The 13,976-nt window shown below is 41.4% G+C and overlaps 2 protein-coding genes across 5 annotated transcripts in view; one reads left to right on the top strand and one right to left on the bottom strand.

The window, feature by feature from the left end:
- Positions 1-13,976, bottom strand: part of SERAC1 (serine active site containing 1) — a 379,919-nt gene that overhangs the window by 38,418 nt on the left and 327,525 nt on the right. The window lies entirely within an intron of this gene.
- Positions 9,908-13,976, top strand: part of TULP4 (TUB like protein 4) — a 161,761-nt gene continuing 157,692 nt past the window's right edge. The window contains exon 1 of one of the 4 annotated variants that reach the window (XM_075748312.1): positions 9,908-10,032. The gene's annotated coding sequence lies outside the window, so the exon portion shown is untranslated. Of the gene's footprint in view, positions 10,033-10,072; positions 10,166-13,976 lie in introns of those variants that run through there. The other 3 variants (XM_075748314.1, XM_075748315.1, XM_075748313.1) reach the window with 3 other exon arrangements.

Raw genomic sequence — 13,976 nt, 5'->3', positions numbered from 1 at the left:
TTAACTGCAGAATAGAAACCACCTATAAAATTGTTGTCCAGTGAACAAATTAAAAATGTGAAAATTTTAGAATGTTATTGTTAGCTCTTAGCTTTTTGTGCTTGAGCAATTCTAGGTGTTAGTAAAAACAGCAAATAGAAGGTTCCTGGAAGAGATCTCATTTTCAGATTAATATTTTTCTTTTACCAAAAGAAAAGCAGTTTCATAATACCCATGCAGGAACGTGCTTGAACACACCAAAGAAAATCCACCCAACACCAATACTCTGACAGATAATTGATTAGCCATAAAACTAGCCCCTCGGGAAAGAAACAGCAAGCAAAATTTCTGGATGACCATAGATTGGATAGACTATAAACTGTCAGAGCTATGCAGTTGTTTACTTTTCTATTACAAGAAAGATGGGTCCAGTTGTAAATTACAGGATGTGCAGAAGGATGGGTACATTTGGAGCTGTGAAGAGATCACTTGCAGATAAGAAAGTATTACATATTTCTATAAAGTTGGCATAGCTGATACACTGTCAGTAGTGAGTAAGCAAACTTCTGTAATCTGTCAGCTTTTTGTGGGTTGTGTTCCTGGTGTTTCAAAGCTAAAGGGGTGTGGTAGGACGAAAGACAAAGAAGGTAGGAAAGAGGGGAAAACTAGCATTTCCTGTTAATTCTGAAAGTGAACAAGATCACAAGGAGCATAAGGACAAAATTTAAAGATTGCACTAAATTTTAATTTTGTATCCAAAAATGTACTTGCAATTAACTAGAACTTAATTGGTTTACATAAGGTCCTGTATTTATCATCAGAGCCAACACATCACAAGGACTGGGAAAGTAAGGGTTTTTTTAATGTCACACCTATTATTCTACCTTGCTTCTGTCCTGGATGGGACCACTTTTCCATGTGGAATGATAGTGTAGTTTTGCTTCCTTTTAATCTGTGGATTCTCCTATATTGGCAACTTTATTGGGTGTAAAATGTGTTTTGTATGTGTGTGTATATCGTTAGGTATACTGGTATTCCAGAAGCTAGAGAGTCAGCATTGATGAGTAACCCTGGAATAATGATAGCTGCCTGTATCATCAACCAGCTTGAAATTAAGATATGAAAGAAAAATCTCTCTTCAGATGTAATATGAAGCATGCTCCCTGCATTTGATTTTGCTTTTGGTCTAAACTGAGACTATGTCTTTTAACTTTGGAAAGTTATAAAGTCAGTATAAAATTTAAGAAAAAAGAGGCCTGGTTTCTTAAGGGATATTTGAAGTCAATGTTGCCAAGCACAGCCATGGTGAGGTCAGTGTGATAGAGGACAATGACAGCTTTTTGCTGCTGGCCAGGTTGCCATTTGGGCAAACGCAGCTGCAAACAGCATTTGAGAGGAGCGGGAGAGTAGGGATGAGGAGAGGGCAAAGCTAAGCATCTGAACAAATTTGGCAGGAGGACCAGGGAACCTGAAGTCTTGGAACTAGTAAATGTTTCCCCTTTTGGCTTTGAGTAGCTTTTTTTTTTTTTAAAGCCATTTCTGCCTATTCAGTCTGCTGTGTGACAGCAGGAACCAGAAGGAGCTGTAGGGAGTGGGAAGGAGGGATTCTGAGGGTGTATGTGTTTCAGAAGGTGGTTCCTAAAGTTATTTGCTACAAGTACGAAAAAGTAGACCAAGCTGAAACTGCGTTTTCAGCATGCAGTTATTGTAGATCATTTATCTTTAAAAATGTACTACAAAACAAAAGGAACTGTGAAGGTGCTGGAAAGAACTTCTGTTGTTTGAATTGCTAGAAGCAACCCACTACACCTCTCCATTTGAAACAGTGAAGGAGACTTTCATGTAGTGGATTTTATTATTATCATCACAGTTACATGAAGATCATAACCAAAACAAGTCATAGAAACAGAGAAGACTGATATAAATGGCATAAGTTTAAGACTAGTGGTCAGACACTGGCAACATTTCATCCTTGCTCAGTCAGAGAATCATAGAATGGTTTGGGTTGGAATGGACCTTAAAGATCATCTAGTTCCAACCCCCTTGCTGCCATGGGCAGGGACACCCTCTATTAGACCACGTTGCCCAAAGCCTCATCCAGCCTGGTGTTAAACACTTCCAGGGATGGGGCATCCACAGCCTCTCTGGGCAACCTGTTCCAGTGCCTCACCACCCTCACAGTGAAGAATTTTTCTGACATCTAATCTAAATGAAGCCTCTTTCAGCTTAAACCCATTACCCCTTGTCCTGTCACTACACTCCCTGATAAACAGTCCCTCACCAGCTTTCCTGTAGGCCCCTTCAGGTACTGGTAAGCCGCAATTAGATCTCCCCAGAGCTGCCTTTTCTCCAGGCTGAACAATCCCAACTCTCTCAGCCTGTCCTCATAGGAGAGGTGCTCCATCCTTCCAGTCAGCTTCGTGGCCCTCCTCTGGACTCACTCTAACAGCTCCACGTCTGTCTTGTACTGGGGCCCCCAGAGCTGGACGCAGTACTCCAGGTGGGGTCTCACAAGAGCCAAGTAGAGGGGTAAGATCATCTCCCTCGACCTGCTGGTCACAAAACTTTTGATGCGGCCCAGGATACGGTTGGCTTTCTCGGCTGCAGGTGCACACTGCCGGCTCATGTTGAGCTTCTCATCAATCAATACTCCCAAGACCTTCTCCTCAGGGCTGCTTTCAATCCATTCCTCACCCAGCCTATAGTCGTTTTTGGGATTGTGCTGACCCATGTGCAGGACCTTGCACTTGGCCTTGTTGAACTTCATGTGGTTCGCACGGGCCCACCTCTCCAGCCTGTCAAGGTCCCTCTGGATGGCATCCCCTCCCTCCAGCGTGTCAACTGCACCACACAGCTTGGTGTTGTCAGCAAACTTGTTGAGGGTGCACTCGATCCCACTGTCCATGTTGCTGACAAAGATGTTGAACAGTGCCAGTTCCAGTACCAACCCCTGAGGAACGCCACTCATCTCAAGCTTGAGATGAATCACTTGTGCCAGTATTTTAGTTTCTAGTAGTCAGGAGGCTTGCCCCAGGACATCTGGGGCAGAATCCTAAGCTGGGTATGCTGTCACTCTTGGGTCAAGGGAACATAAAGTCTGGATTTTTCAGTCTCGGAAACTGCTGTACTCAAACATGAGAGGCACTTTCCTCCTTTGTCCTAGCACCATGATAACAATCATGCACATTTGTAATGTCTGTGACAACACACTGTAATGCAAAAATGTATCATCTACAATTGAAAGGGTAATGTACAGATTTCATTTTCTTCCTTTTTAAAAGTATGAAAATAAAACTATGTATGAGAACGTGTGTATGTGCCAGTAAGTCTTGAATGCAATTCATTCTAAGTATGATCTCTGGTGCCAAGTGACTGATTTTTTTAATGAAGCAGCCATTTAAATATATGTAAATTGTGTAACAAGTGTTAAGAACATAGACAAAACACTAAGTCATTAGTTCCAATTTCTTGCAGATGTTGGTAAGAAAAAAATCATTAAAAAGTAATAAATGTACAAAGTAAATATTAGCAAAGCAATTAAGGGTTTGTTCATGCAAATGTGACCTTACTACTGCATATATATATACACACACACACAAAATCCCCGTGTGTGTATATATATGTATCTGCAGTGTGTGTATATATAATCACTGCAGCTCCAGTATGCTTACCTCATTGGGAGAAAGATACCCTTCATGGCCCAACAATATTTCTTACGATTCAGGGAGGAAAGGGATGCTTTTGCAGACCTTGCACTGAGTAGCATCACTGTAAGCCTCCAACAGATGGTGGGGTTCTCAAGGGGGAACAAACATAAGAAATCGAGGTGCTAATAAGGATAACAAGACCTTTTACATCTGGAATTTATTTTGTGTCCTTCTAAGACTGGGATTTAAATGATCATTGAGATCCCTAATCAGGCGTTCATGAAAATAAATGTTTTTTTTCTTTTCTTTGTGCATAGAGCTGCTTTTTATCATTGTATTATATGTTGCTAAAACCACAAAAAATGAAAAAAAATCAGTATATCCATCATATTCTTGCAGTGTATTTTCCTACTGTTAAATCTAGATTAAAACGGGGTTTTTTCAGTGGAGTAAAAGGACTTAAATATTTGTTCGTGTTCCTTTATAGGGCTACCCACAGCAAATGCAGGTATCATGCTGTAATTATGTTATTTCTTAGGAATTAACATCTGATTTTGCAACAATCTCTGTATTTGTTGTATTTTCTGCTATGGAGGGTGATAGTACAGAGGATATTTATTTGGGAGTCTGATAAAGTATTGTTAGAATTCTGGTGCTTAAAACCTTGAATATTTTGATGGCTTATCTCTTACTCTTTCATATTTTTTTAGAACTCTGTTTCATTTGAATGTTGTTTCCATTGAATTTTGGGAAGAAAAAAAAAAAAAAGGATTGCTTAAGCTTTGCTGTGCTGACCTCTTACTTGAACTGCACATGAGACCACACTTTGAAATAAGAGGTTTTGAAGAAGGTATATATATATATGGCATGAGTCTCTGTAGATTTAGGCTTGAAAAGATATATCTCAGCCATTAAAGCACTTATGTGAAAAGCCTAGGGACCTTGGAAGTTTTTCCACCACCTGTTATTTATTTTAATATTCTAATGTGAGCTTTGCTGAGAAAGTTATATTAATTGTTTTTCTTTTTTATATTGTAGACATATTCAAAGGTCTCACTTTGAACTAGGGTTTCATAGTGCTAAATGCATGAGAAGGGGGCCAAACCTGATGTAGCAAATGAAATAGGAAAAAAATTGACTGTGTGTGTTTAATAGAGTAACATATAGATAGAACCATGTCTGTCTCTCCTGGCCCTTCTCTGTACCCATTTCACGTTTAATTTATCACTCTTCAGTGTAATTGATCACAACTGTACTCAGTATTCTAGGTGAAGTCTTCCCAGTACCAGTGCAATAAATAGTGTTTATATTCCAGATCTTTCTTGGAAAACTCCTTTGATACTCCCCTGGGCGTATTAGCTTCTTTCATGATCTCATCAGATTGATGCCTCATGGATAGTCTATTGTTGACTGGCCGATACAGATTTTTATTTTTCCCCTCCTCTCTCTTCAGTTGATGACTTCAGTTTTAAATGAACACTTTTAAGTCCTTCAGTTCATGATTTTGAACTCTGTACTATCATATTTCATCCTATTTTCTATTAGTCTGCTTCTGTGGATCATCTGTTCTTTTCTGAATGATATATATTCTGGTTCTAGTCTGTACTGTTGCTTCTCAAGTTTGTGTTGTCAGCAAATTTTATTAGCACACATGTTTTTGTACTAAGGTCAACTAACAAAAATATTTAAAAGGTCAGTATCATGACTGATTGTTCAGGGACTCCATTTATAATAACTCTTCAGTCTGTTTTCTTTGGAGCACCATCCACTGCCATCCTTATTAATTCCCATCCCTTGCCATCTGTACTAATCCTCATCTCTTCAGTTTAATTAATATCTTGTGTTGCACCATTTGAAATGCGAAGTAAATTTAAAATATATATATATTTCCCTTGTTTACCACATCAGTTATCTGACAAAGAAAAAAGTTGCATTTCTGTTCAACTTAGTGTGTATTTTCCCATTTACCAAAGTGTCTTTGTTCTTCCCTACAAAATGTTTTTCAAATCCTTATGGGTCGTTCACACCAGCTAGATAACTCTGAGCTTGCCCTTACAGCTCCCTTTCTTGAGTACAGGTGCAATGTCTTCTCTTACATATCCTAGGGTTTGCAGACTTAATTTAAAAAAAGTTACTGCTTTAATGTGTAAGGTCTTTCAATATCCTGGAATGATACCTTGTTTTCCCTGTTCAGGTTACATTAAGCTTCTTGAAGAAGTGGGAAAAAATACATGTGGAAAGTTGGAGCTGCTTCCACAACAAAAATGAGGCAGGAGGAAGCTGGAGTGAACAGCCAGTAGACTGGAGGGTTTGGTTAATCATCAGCCAGCCTGGCTGTTCTCCTCAGCTACTGGGGGAATCCTCACTCTTTTGGGGAATCTGCCCAGGCAGGATGACTTGTTTTCTCTTTCTCTGATGTGTTCCTCACATCAAGGAAAATGCCTTTTGGAATCAGTAGAGTGTGTAAAGCAAATAAAAATTAGTTAAGTTTGTGTGTGGAAAAAGTACAAGTGAATAGACTTGCATGTGAAAAAAGTGAGCAAGTTTGCATGCAAAACTCTCTGATACATTAAAAATGGGAGTGTCATTCATGCTGGAAATTCAGATAGAGGTGAAGGAGGAAGATAGGATAATGGAGGCATCTACAAGAACAGTTTTCCTGCTGTGACACAAGACACCCAAGTACCTATTCTGGTTTAGGTCTTGTGAGGTACTGTTCTGCGAGATGAACTGTTCATTTTTTTACAATGTGTAAAGACAATTTGCAATTTTTTTCTACTTATTTTAATTTAGGGTATTTTGGTATTTCTCAGCTTCCCTTTCTGCAGGAAGGAGTGAGAAACTGGAGTGAGATAATAACATACCTTATTTTGAGTTTTAGGCTGCTTAGTTGATTGTGTAGCAGAAGTAGTTGAGTTGAGAGCCCTTTAAAATCTTCAGATAATTAGATTTAATTTTAACAGCTTGCAGCAGAAATCAACGGAACTAAGAGGCTAAATTTCAATGCCTTTATACTGATGACTAGTACCACTGATGGCACTATGGAAATCTATGTTTGCTCAAACATAGCAGAATTCCGTATGGCTAGGAGGGGCAGGGACATTTGAGGAAATCCATCCAGTACTGCCAGCCAGAGACATTTCAGGTTGGGCAACTGAATTTGGAGAATTTTGTCTTCTCAAAACCCGTAAATATTAATGGACTTTCTACAGTATTTGGCCTATGCTTCTGAGAAATTTATACCAAAATCTCACCCTGAGCTCAGACATCCTTCCACATCCATTCTACTAAACATTGGGAAGTCCAATTCAGGAATTGTAGAGTAGCAATACTGATGCAGTCTTCTGAAAAGTCACTGGCCAGCAACAAAAAATGCAGTTGTGGTCTGATGGAGCCAGCCTTTGTAGATTGTCAAAGTAATGAGAGGTATGAGCAGCATTTCTCTTTACATCTCTCTTCTAGACTGAAATGGAATAAAATATTTTTTTTCTGTTAGCAGTTTAAATAGAAGTTAAACGAAGCATTTTTCAGAAAGCCGGGGCAAACTTTCAATGCAAAGGCCTCAGTCCTGCAAATACTGAGGCATATTAGTTTGTTGGACTCAAAGGTATTGATAAGGTTTTATAATAATGAGGCTTGAGTGTGGATTTAACTGCATGCCAATGTTGAACTTATTTTGCTTACTTGCTAATGATTACACCTGAAAGAGGCAAGAGCATTTTGTTGTTGTTGTAGAAATAGGCCACTTTTCCCTTGGGTAACTCAAGAACTGGTTTTTGTTTTTCTTTTTCCTACCTTAGTTATCTGGATTTACTGGATCTGCATCTTTAATTTAAACTGTCTTTGCGATGAGATTATAAAGAACTACATTACCAAAAGAGTCTGGAAAAAACAAAACCAAAAAGCTTTGAGTTAAACTAAGGGATTCAAAAGTATCTTACTAATAATGGTTACATTTGATTTTTCAAGAGTGCTTCCCCTATCTCATGGAACACTTCTGGGAAGTGATTGTACGATTTTAAAAAACAACCACCCTTGACTTTACGTAGAGTATATGGAGAACTATCAGCTCACCAGTTCCGGGGAGGTAATGCCTGCAGAAATCACAGTTTTGTTCTTTGCAGTGCTGATGTCGCTTGCATTTGGAAGGCAACCAAGTCCTGTGCTTTGTTTTCTGTCCTTACACCAGTGTCCTGTAGGCAAGTTAAAAGAGCATGTGCTGTTGCTATAAATAATAGAGGTTTTGAATTGTGTTTTCACTTTGGAAGCTGAGGCCTTGTCTTAACTGCAAGGATACTCCTGGGTTCCAGTCACTCAGATTATGGACTTGATTTGAGATTGCTATTGCTCCTCTTCTGCACATGGGTGAATGCTGTAGTCTATCCCTGATGTGGAGTCAGGTCTTGCTGATTTGCGGACACAGATGAAAAAGATGGGGAATTGCTCCCCTATTGCAAGGTTTAAACATAGCCTGAAGTATCTGGTTCTAGTTCCAGGGACTCTTGTGTATCTGTGTGAATTTGGGTTTGGAAAATAGATGTGTTATGTTGATAAAGTGAGCTGCAGCAATGATAAGAGAGTTCATCTTTCTGTGTATTTTTTTTCGGTCCTCAACATGTGTAGGGTGCCGGATAGGTAGGACTCATGCAAAGTGTCACTCAGAGTCATGGTTGTTGTTTGGAGAGGCTGGTGAACAACATCAGGCATAGTTTTCTCTTGTGGTTATGAACTCAGCTACAGAAGACTTCTAATACAGCTGAGAGAAGAGATGAATAGGCAAAGCTGTTACACTGTGCCCAGGGTGGAGAGGACAGGATTACAAACTGGGTTAAAACTGCAGTTGTCTTTTGGAAACCTGTAATGTTTTTTTGGTCTACTACTGAAACTTAATTCTTATGATTGCCTCTAAGTTAGAAATTGAGCTAAGGCACAGACACTTAAGTTAAACACAAGAATTCAGTGATACAGTGGTTGTAACTGTTTTTAAGCCTGCCACTAAGGGTGGTGGTGGTGGTTGTCTTTTGCAGATATCTAGGACGTAATTTAGGGACTCTGGTATTCACAGCTCAGCAGTTGATAATAACTGCTGTAATGCGTCCAGAAATGGAGTCCTAACGCCCTGATAACTTTTTATTGCACCGTAGCTATAGGACAGTTATTCCACCTTTGGAGGTGCTCAAGCGTTTAGCCTGTGTAGTGCAACTGAAAATCTTCAGTAAAAAAGCAACATGCTTCCAAGTGAGAATTATATTAATAGAAGTAATATATACCTAGCTCTAATGCATTATCTCAGGCTTCAGGTTTTCACAGGCCTAGATGGTCTATGGCACAAAGTTTGGCCCCTTCTTGCTATAGTTTGTAAGATAAAATCCTTACGGAGCTTTGGGGAATAACGTGAAAAATATTTACCTGTTTAGTGTCTGAAATGGTCAGTAAGCTTATATTGCTAAAGCCAGCAGCGTATTTGGCCTTTTCATTTCTTGCTCCCCATGTACTATTCTTCAGACGGCTTTTTTAGAGCTGATAATTACATTTTGTGCCTGGTTTCCTTAAAGTACTAAGTGCTTTGCACTTTTTATGTATAGGCCTTTCATTGCTCTGTTTTGAAGAAAGGGAATGTGCACTGAATGTGGTACCTGAATACAGCTTCAGAGTGTGCAACACAAACAAATCCCTCATTACCAAGGCTCCCCCAGGCCCTGTAGTGTTGGTATCTCTGGATTGCATCCCGAATTGCCAAGTTTGAGGATAACGGCATTCCCTCCCGTAAGATACCCCTTGACCCATTATTGGTAAGCATTATTTTCTGGGAGCAAAGGTTACACTTAGCATAAGTCAAAACGCAGGACTATAGTGGTGCCAGCGCCTGTGGGGTTTGCTGGGAGGGGGTGTTGATGCCCCAGCTACTGCCACCAACTTCTTTTCCTTCCCTCTTCCTCAGCCCTGACAGTAGGACAAGAAAAGTCAGCTCAGAGTGCTATCGAATAACCCCCAGGAGCATGCTCAGCCTTGGCTCTCTGTAATGCATGCTGTGGTTTCTTTTTCAGAGGAAGGCAAGGAAGGTAAGGGGCTGAGGGGGACGCAGCCCCCCACGGCTGTTTCCCCTTGTCAACTGAGCTGTTACCACGTCGCGTTACAGTGCCACGCCGTCATGGCGCTGGCCGGGCCCCAACGAAAGGGCCGTGGCCTTGCAAGGGGCGCCGGGGGCTACCCGCAGCTCGCGGGGGAGGGCTTGAGACGCCCCCCGCCTCCGCCGCCCGCCGTCCAGCCCGGCCGAGCGGCCCCAGCGGCGCCCGGCGCTGCGGGAGAGACGGCGGGGGTGGAGCCGGCCGGGGAAGTGTGGTGGTCACGTGGCGAGGGTCACGTGGCGGGGGAGTCGGGCCCAGCCGCCGCCGCTCCGGTAGCGGTGAGAGACGGAGCCGGGAGGGCGGGCAGGGAGGGAGGGAGGAGGGGGAGGCGCGCGGGGCCGGGGCGGGCGCGGGGAGGGAGCCTGGGGGTGCGAGTGGCCGCCGCCCGCTCCGCCGCCGCGCCCCGCTGAGGTGAGTGCGGGGGGCGATGCGCGGGGCAGGGCCGCAGGGCGGGGGCGCCGCCGGGGGCGGGATGGGCCGGGCGCTGTGTGGGGCCGCGGGCGGCTCTGGGGCCGTTTTTCTTTTGTTCCGGTGGGTACCTGCGGACAGGCGGGCCAGTGGCCGGCAGAGCGGTCCGGTTCTTGGAAGGGGGTGGTAGCGGTGTGGTGTGTGTTCCCGGGGCGCCGCCGGGACGTGCGCATCCGTTGTGTGCCGTGTCGTGCGCTGCGTCCTTTCTGTGGCGGTTCCCCCGGGCGCCTGAGGGACACCGGCCGCTGGCCGGCGGCGATCGTGCGTGCCCGCGTCGGGCTCAGGAACGGGGTGCGGGAGACTGGCTGGAAAGCCCGGTCCTTCCCTTATACCTGCGGCTCCCAAAGCCGGGCGGTGGGGTGGGGGCAGTCCCCTCTCCCGAAGGGTCCGGCGGCCACCGGCACTCCGGGAGCCGCGGGCGGCGGCGGAGCGGGGAAGCGCTGGCGCTGCCTCCGGCATCACCTGTGACCCTCCGCGCGCTGCCTGTAGCTCTGCGATTTGTCCTGTTTTTTCTTTTTCTTATTTTTTTCTACATTCTCCTCACGCCCCCGCCTTTCTGGGGAGGGCGGGGGGAGAGGGCAGGCGGTTATAAATTTGCCCTGCCGATACGGTAAAATTCGCCTGGCGAGTGCAACTCCTTCGCATTCTTTTGTGTTGTGTCTTCAGCTCATGCCTTGCAATAAATGTCTGCGTGTGTGTTCGAGCACCTTGGCTTCCTGAAGGTTTCCTGAAAAGTGCAGGAATCGTGTAGCAATCCAGTACTTAAATTTGACTTAAACAGTAAAACATGCAATTAAAACAGCTGTATGGGATCAGATCAAAGGTCCGTCTAGTTTAGATTGCAGTTGCTGCGAGCGGCACATAGCAGATGCTTAGGAAACACCATAACAACAGGGTGAGCGTGCTGTGCAGCTTTGGGAAACCAGCCAGGCCTCCAGCAATTTGAGGTTAAGGGGCTTCCTAAGTCAAATGTGATGTTTCAGTATTTAAGAGCCTTTTTTTTCCCATGACTTTAGTTATTCATGTTTTCAAAAAAAGAACAGCTCAAAGCACTCTTAATAGAAAAGGTTTTTCTTTGCCTTCTTTGAAAAAATAAAATTGCACTATTATTGTCATAGGCAATTTCACTTTGCCAGGATGAGATTTGTCTGTCCAAGGATTACTGATTCATGAGCTATGAACATACTGTTTTTTAAATAGGTAAGGGGTATTTGCAACAGATATTTTCTATACATATAGGAGCTGTAAATAATAAAATTGGTTCTTAATGTCTGTTTTTACAAATCATTTGTGAAATGTAAGTCTTAAAACTTAAAATACCTATTTAATAAAATGCAGTATAGTACGAACTTGCTCAAAATAGCAGGTGTTTTACTGTAATACAATATTGACAGCTTTGAAGATGGTTATATGAATGTGAACCACTAACATTTAACTATTTCTTTTAAATTTAAAGGGTTAACTTGTATTAAAAGAAGAGGTTTATTAATGAAACAGATTTCTTATTACATCAAGATTATTGGTAAAATTATTTCAATAATACCATCATAGATTTTTGTGTAATAGCAAAATCATGGTGATCCCTAGGGATGCTAGCTATCAACTTGATCCTGCAATCCTAATTCAAGAAATAGCTTAATGTGAGGAGCTCCTAACCTGATTGTTCTTATAAGGAATATTAGCATGAGTGGGCCTCATTTTTCATAGGCAATGTGAATGTCAAGCAAAACAGAGCTTGCATATCCCCCCACACCCCCAATGGAATTTTATAAGGTCGTTATCAGTTTCTTGGGGGCTGAAAGGAGGTAGTAGGTAGGGGTGTGTGTGCAAATATATAGATGGATATTTCTAAGGTTAAATAGCTTAGAAAACTGACAGCTATAACTGTTGTGAATTACTTTCATGGAAAGATGTGGGGTTTGGGGTTTTTTTTGTACAACACATCACTTCTAACAACAGACTGGAATTTGTTCTCACCTAGTCAACAGATGTTTATTCTAAAACCCATAGCATATTTCACTATTCTATACAAACCTTACTGACTTTGAACTATACTAAGCTCCTGATGGACAGTTTAAAGTATTCAATATATTTTCTTCGGTAAGTTGATGAATAGATTTAAATGGTTCTATTGTAAGCTTATACCAAGAAAATTGTTGCAGTGCAACTTTCCTTAGCTCACTGAATCATTTTTATCACAAAAAAATGATTGCTTCAGTTGAACTTTCAAATAAAATTAGAGGTTTTTTGTAACTAGCCTCTAGAAAACGTTGTACTTGTTTTATGTAATTATTAAGCATACTTATAATACATACCTTTTAACAGTGCTTTTCATTAGTAGGTCTCAAAGCACCTTGCAAAGGAATTCAGTGTAATTATTCTCTTCTTATCTAAGGGTAATTATTCTCATCTAGTGCTCATAAAGAGATCATTTTCTGCCTTGATTGCTGTAAGAAACTCTATAAGAAAGTCTAACAATAAAATCAGATTTTTGATTTAATTTTTTTACAATAACCCCCCCACACACAAATTCACCTGTTTTGTACAGTTTTCTATTGTAGCATTTTTATTTTGTTTAATGATGCCTGAGGTGATTTCATACTGTATCTTCCATACCAAGGTTGAAAGCTAAGCCTGTGCTTTAAGTAGCACAAACTTCTCAGTGTCGGAAGAGACTCTGTTGAAGACTTAACCAAATTTGTTGATGAGTTAGAGAATGAGTCAAGATATTTTCTGTTAAGGTGATCGAAGTAGTAATGGTGCATGTCTATGGTTCAGTTAACCAGGGAGCTGGTACTGATTTGTACTGATGTCTGTTGGTATCTATCAGGAAGAAAAAAACCCCACAGTGTTACATGGCCAGCATCCTCATATCTTCTTGGTTTTCCTTCATTTCCACCTTGCAGAGCTGGTAGAAATCGTATGGAATCTTGCATTTCTTTTTTTTTTTTTTTTTTTTTTTTTTTTTACTGGAACCACCAGTTCCAGTCACCTTCAGTGTCCCATTTTTGTAACACATCTGGTAGCAGAACAAATTTCTGATGGTAGAGATGTGAAGTGCACACCCTTAAACTGTTGTATTCCAGCTGCCTCTATCAGTTGGGATGTGCAGATGATTGTCGCTAATTATATTACTGGTGCATTTTAATAATTCAGTTTAGAACTTCTAAAGTTCTTCTACTGGGTTGCTATTTTCCAAAATGGAACAGAAAACCATTTATTTGTTTGTTTTTTAATTCAAGACAATACATGAAAGCATTGTCATTTAGGGATAAAATACAAGTTGGGAAATATATGAAAGAATTGATAATGGAAGGATTATAATTTGGGAACTATATGGTATACTAAATAGCATGGGAACTGTATTCCCAGATAGTGTAATGCTATCCAGAAACATGAGCTCATATAGCTTAACTCTTAACTTGTAAACCCTTTATTAAAGGGGATGAAGGCTTACCTGTGGTAATGAAATGTTTGCCAGCAGTCTTACAGGTGTAGTCAGTGATTTCAGTTGACTCTCTGTAAACACAATGCCTGTTTGTTGGCAGGCTAGCGTCTAGATTCCAGTTAGATCTGTGTGGATTTATATTATTCGGAAAAAGCATCCAAGAAGAAATGGTCTGAGAGGTCCAGTTCCAAGGAGTTTCTCTGTTTATTTCTGTGTTCGTTGTTTTTGGGACTCTTGTTTTGATTCATGCTTTTGTATTTGATCTATTATTTCTATGTCATGTTATTTTTAACTAATGCCTTTGTT

This window comes from Balearica regulorum, chromosome 3 (genome assembly GCF_011004875.1).
Source record: "Balearica regulorum gibbericeps isolate bBalReg1 chromosome 3, bBalReg1.pri, whole genome shotgun sequence".
NCBI lineage: Eukaryota > Metazoa > Chordata > Aves > Gruiformes > Gruidae > Balearica > Balearica regulorum.
Note: the sequence above shows the minus strand (reverse complement) of the source record. Positions and strands in the feature narration are given on the sequence as shown.